A 5,861-nucleotide genomic window follows, 5' to 3' on the forward strand; every position below is an offset into this window, starting at 1 on the left:
CCTTCTCTTCCTGCCCCAAATCCCTCCCAGCATCAGAGTCTTTTCCAATGAGTCAATTCTTCGCATGAGGTGGCCAAAGTACTGGAGTTTCAGCTTTAGCATCATTCCTTCCAAAGAAATCCCAGGGCTGATCTCCTTCAGAATGGACTGGTTGGATCTCCTTGCAGTCTATTTTGGGGGGCTCTAAAATCACTGCAGATGGTGACTGCAGCCATGAAATTAAAAGACGCTTGCTTCTTGGAAGAAACGTTATGACCAACCTAGACAGCATATTGAAAAGCAGAGACATTACTTTGCCAACAAAGGTCTGTCTAGTCAAGGTTATGGTTTTTCCAGTAGTCATGTATGGGTGTGAGAGTTGAACTATAAAGAAAGCTGAGCACTAAAGAATTGATGCTTTTGAACTGTGGTGTTGGAGAACAGTCTTGAGAGTCCATTGGACTGCAAGGAGATCCAACCAGTCCATCCTAAATGAGATCAGTCCTGAATATTCATTGAAAGGACTGATATGGAAGCTGAAACTCCAATACTTTAGCCACCTGATGCAAAGAACCCACTCACTGGAAAAGACCCTGATGCTGGGAAAGATTGAAGGTGGGAGGAGAAGGGGATGACAGAGGATGAGATGGTTGGATGGCATCACTGAGTCAATGGATATGAGTCTGAGCAAACTTCAGGAGTTGGTGATGGACAGGGAGGCCTTGTGTGCTGCAGTCCATGGGGTCGCAAAGAGCTGGACATGACTGAGTGACTGAACTGAACTGAGCTTGCTTAGATCTCCTGCATCTTGAAAAGTGAATGACTCTTATTAAGGAATCAGCATAGGTTTGCAGAAGGAAAGATATGTAATTGTCATTAGAACGTGGATTGTCTCTCAAAGAATCTGACTGGAGTCACTAGCATCAGAAATCAGTGTTATACACAAAACAGCCCACTGAGTACAACAGCTTTTGACTTCATGCTGGCCGGATGCTGGAGCCTCAAGGTAATGGCAGAAAGACATCTCTCAATGCCGCCCTGATAGGCTACTAATCCTGGAAGCTGGCATCTTGTCTTCAATAACAGGTAGTTGTGCCTGCTGTAACAAGTTTCCTTGGAGTTAAAAGGTTATTGGAAAACGTCTTCTCATTTAAAAATAATTTTAAAAATAAGGTAGTAGATTGCTAGAATTTATGATTTAGGAGGTGGGGCAGGTCTTGCTGATTCTAAATTTGGCCATGTGAGTGGGTAGCTAAAATGGGGTAGAAAGTGAAGTTCTTTGGATATGAAACCAAGGAACTGTAAGGCTAGGGATTAAAAAAAAAAAGATTTTATTTTTTAGAGCAGTTTTAGGTTCACAAAAAAATTAAGCTGAAGATACATAGATTTCCCTTACAGAAATTCTTACATCTCCCAGGACAGCAAAACATGTGCTACAATTGATGAACCTACACTGACACGTCATTATCAACCAAAGTCCACAGTTTACATTAGGGTTCACTCTTGATGTTGTATGCCCTCTAGGTTTTCAGTGTAGCCAGCACTATAGTGCCATACAGAAGAGTTTCACTGCCCTAAAAACCCTCTTGGCTTCACCTATTCATCCGTCCTTCCCTCTAATCCTTGGCCTTTGACAATCACTGATCTTTTTATTGTCTCCATAAATGTCTTTTCTAGAATGTCATATAGTTGGAATCACATAGTATGTAGCCTTTTCAGATTGGCTTCTTTCACTTAGTAATATATTAATACATGTAATATTCTTCGGTATCTCTTCATGACTTGGTAGCTCATTTCTTTTTAGCATTGAATAATATTCCATTGTCTAGATGTACCACAGTTTATTTATCAAAGGCTAGGGTTTTAAATCCATATAGTTACTGGAATTACAGTAGATGGATACTAGGAGTGAAGCTGAAATGGCAACTATTGTCACTTGGCAGATGAACAAATGAAGGATAGCAACCAACAGGAAAATGAGAAGAGAACAACAGATCTGGTGTAGACTCAAAAATAATGAAGGTGAAGTCTTATGATTGGGGGGGTGGGGGCGACGGGCAGTGGGATGGGAAAAAAATGTTGATTTCTTCCCTCAGCAGCTCCTACAGTATGTAAGCAGAGGAACATGCAAAATGAGAGACAGTATCCTTGGTGAAGGGCTGGGTATCAATGAAGGTAAGAAGGAAAAGAATGCTCAGTGAAGGGGTTGAGGATAAAGCAAAATGGAAAGGTGTGGCATAGAAAATAGCAATAGGAAGATGAGTTTGGAGAGAAAACAAAGAGCCAAACAAACAAGAACACAACAGAAGTGACAGGACTGGAGGGTGTGAATCTGTTGGTTGGTCTCTTTTTTTTTTTTTAAAGAGTCTCTCTCTCTTTTTTTTAAACATTAAAAAATACATTTATTTATTTTTTGGTTGTGCTGAGTGTGTGTTGCTCTGGGCTTTATCTAGATGTGGTGAGCAGGGGCTACTCTTCGTTGCAGTGTGCAGGCTTCTCACTAGTGGCTTCTCCAGTGGAGCATGGGCTCTAGAGGATGTTTTTGCGCTGACCCAGGGCCTTTGAATAGTACCAATTCTAGGCTGCATTCACTATCTGTGGTCCCATCGGCAATTTGTTGTTTTTGATGAGGGTTCCGACTTGAATCTTGGTGGTGAGGGTTTTTTGTTTATGCATCTCGTGGCATGTTTCAGCTCAGTTCAGTCACTCGGTCATGTTCGACTCTTTGCTACCCCATGGACTGCAGCACACCAGGCCTGCCTGTCCATCACCAACTCCTGGAGTTTACCCAAACTCATGTCCATTGAGTTGGTGATGCCATTCATCTCATCCTCTGTTGTCCCCTTCTTCTCCCGCCTTCAATTTGTTCCAGCATTACGGTCTTTTCCGGTGAGTCAGTTCTTCGCATCAGGTGGCCAAAGTATTGGAGTTTCAGCTTCAATATCAGTCCTTTCAATGAATATTCAGGACTGATCTCATTTAGGATGGACTGGTTGGATCTCCTTGCAGTCCAAGGGACTCTCAAGACTCTTCTCCAACACCACAGTTCAAAAGCATCAATTCTTCGGTGCTTAGCTTTCTTCACAGTCCAACTTTCACATCCATACATGACCACTGGAAAAACCATAGCCTTGACTAGACGGACCTTTGTTGGCAAAGTAATGTTTCTGCTTTTTAATATGTTGTCTGGGTTGGTCATAACTTTTCTTCCAAGGAGCAAGTGCCTTTTAATTTCATGGCTGCAGTCACCATCTGCAGTGATTTTGGAGCCCCCCAAAATTAAAGTTTGTCACTGTTTCCCCATTTCCCATGAAGTAATGGGACCAGATGCCATGATCTTTGTTTTCTGAATGTTGAGCTTTAAGCCAACTTTTTCACTCTCCTCTTTCATTTTCATCAAGAGGCTCTTTAGCTCTTCTTCACTCTCTACCATAAGGGTGGTGTCATCTGCGTATCTGAGGTTATTGATATTTCTCCCAGCAATCTTGATTACAGCTTGTGTTTCATCCAGCCCGGCATTTCGCATGATGTACTCTGCATATAAGTTAAATAAGCAGGGTGACAATATACAGCCTTGATGTACTCCTTTTCCTATTTGGAACCAGTCTGTTGGTCCATGTCCAGTTCTAACTGTTGCTTCCTGACCTGCATACAGATTTCTCAAGAGGCAGGACAGGTGTTCTGGTATTCCCATCTCTTGAAGAATTTTCCACAGTTTATTGTGATCCATACAATCAAAGGCCTTGGCATAGTCAATAAAGAATAGATGTTTTTCTGGAACTCTCTTGCTTTTTCGATGATCCAGCACAGGTTGGCAATTTGATCTCTGATTCCTCTGCCTTTTCTAAAATCAGCTTGAACATCTGAAGTTCACAGTTCACATACTGTTGAAGCCTGGCTTGGAGAATTTTGAGCATTACTTTACTAGCGTGTGAGATGAGTGCAATTGTGTGGTAGTTTGAGCATTCTTTGGCATTTCCTTTCTTTGGGATTGGAATGAAAACTGACCTTTTCCAGTCCTGTGGCCACTGCTGAATTTTCCATATTTGCTGGCACATTGAACAGCACTTGAACATAGTGCAGCATATTGCAGCACTTGAACAGCATCATCTTTAGGATTTGAAATAGCCCAACTGGAATTCCATCACCTCCAATAGCTTTGTTCATAGTGATCCTTCATAAGGCCTACTTGACTTCACGTTCCAGGATGTCTGGCTCCAGGTGAGTGATCACACATCGTGATTATCTGGGTGGTGAAGATCTTTTTTGTACAGTTCTTCTGTGTATTCTTGGCACCTCTTAATATCTTCTGCTTCTGTTTGGTGCATACCATTTCTGTCCTTTATTGTGCCCATCTTTGCATGAAATGTTCCCTAGTATCTTTAGTTTTCTTGAAGAGACCTCTAGTCTTTCCCATTCTATTGTTTTCCTCTATTTCTTTGCATTGATCACTGAGGAAGGCTTTCTTATCTCTCCTTGCTCTTCCTTCAAACTCTGCATTCAAATGGGTATATCTGTCCTTTTCTCCTTCGCTTGGAGAAAACTTGACCTTGGAGTACAGAATGAAGCCCGGCAAAGGCTAATATAGTTTTGCCAAGAGAATGTACTGGTCATAGCAAACACCCTCTTCCAACAATAGGAGAAGCCTCTACACATGGACATAATCAGATGGTCAACACTGAAATCAGATTTATATTCTTTGCAGCCAAAGATAGAGAAGCTCTATACACTCAGCAAAAACAAGACCGCGAGCTGACTGTGGCTCAAATCATGAACTCCTTATTGCCAAATTCATACTTAAATTGAGGAAAGTAGGGAAAACCACTAGACCATTCAGGTATGACCCAAATCAAACCACTAACAATTATACAGTGGAACTGAGAAATAGACGTAAGGGACTAGATCTGATAAGACAGAGTGCCTGAAGAACCACGGATGGAGGTTCATGACATTGTACAGGAGATAGGGATCACGACCATCCCAAGAAAAAGAAACGCAAAAAAGCAAAATGGCTGTCTGAGCAGGCCTTATAAATAGCTGTGAAAAGAAGAGAAGTGAAAAGCAAAGGAGAAAAGGAAAGATATACTTCTGTCATTACGGTGCGTTTTATAAATGGCAGAAAAACACCCCAGAGTTGGAAGACCCTGGGTTTGAATCTTGTGTCTTCCATTATCATAGGCATTGTACAAGGAATGAGCTAAGGAGAAAGTCTAGGTAGACCTGGAGAATCAATGGCTTCCATGACACTACCATAATTCTCACTGACAGTGTTAGGTGTTCTATACTGTTGAGAGTATTTTTCTTCGACATTTCAAACGTGCTTTCACATCAGCCCATTTCAAGTCCTGTCCAATGACCTCATATACGTTGTGAATATTTGTTTGGTCTACACAGAAAAGGCTTGTCAAGTCAGTCGAGGGGGAAAAAGACGGAAAACAAGTTCGTCCTACACCAAAATACTTACTGAGTCGAGTGCTGTTTAAATTCCTCACTGGACAGGAAAACACACACACACACACACACACACACACACACACACACACAAACACAAACGGACTCTGATACAAGGCCCAAAGCCTCACAGGCAGAGCACAACACAAGCCAGCGGCCTGTGAGCTGCGCCAGCACGGGACTCCTATAGCATGCCGCGAGGGCAGGTGCCTGAGGAGACCGCCTCACACAAGCCCCGCTGGTCCTTGCCGCGGGCGCATGCGCGCGCCGCCACGCTCGAGGGGGGCGGGCCTCGACTGCCATCTTGCAGTGCGCGGGAGTCGCGCCGCGGGTCCCAAGCTTGGGCTTGCGGCCGCGGCTTTCTGTCCAGACCGTCTTCCTCTTTCCTCTGTCAGCCCCGGCCAACAGCCCTGCCCGGCCCGCCCAGCCCC

At 43.3% G+C, this 5,861-nt stretch overlaps 1 protein-coding gene across 1 annotated transcript in view; it reads right to left on the bottom strand.

Moving 5' to 3' along the window:
• The window catches only part of MTRF1 (mitochondrial translational release factor 1), a 58,294-nt gene that overhangs the window by 51,698 nt on the left and 735 nt on the right, over positions 1 to 5,861 (bottom strand). The gene's annotated exons all lie outside the window — the stretch shown is intronic.

This window comes from Bison bison, unplaced genomic scaffold (genome assembly GCF_000754665.1).
Source record: "Bison bison bison isolate TAMUID 2011002044 unplaced genomic scaffold, Bison_UMD1.0 scf7180017864232, whole genome shotgun sequence".
Lineage (NCBI taxonomy): Eukaryota > Metazoa > Chordata > Mammalia > Artiodactyla > Bovidae > Bison > Bison bison.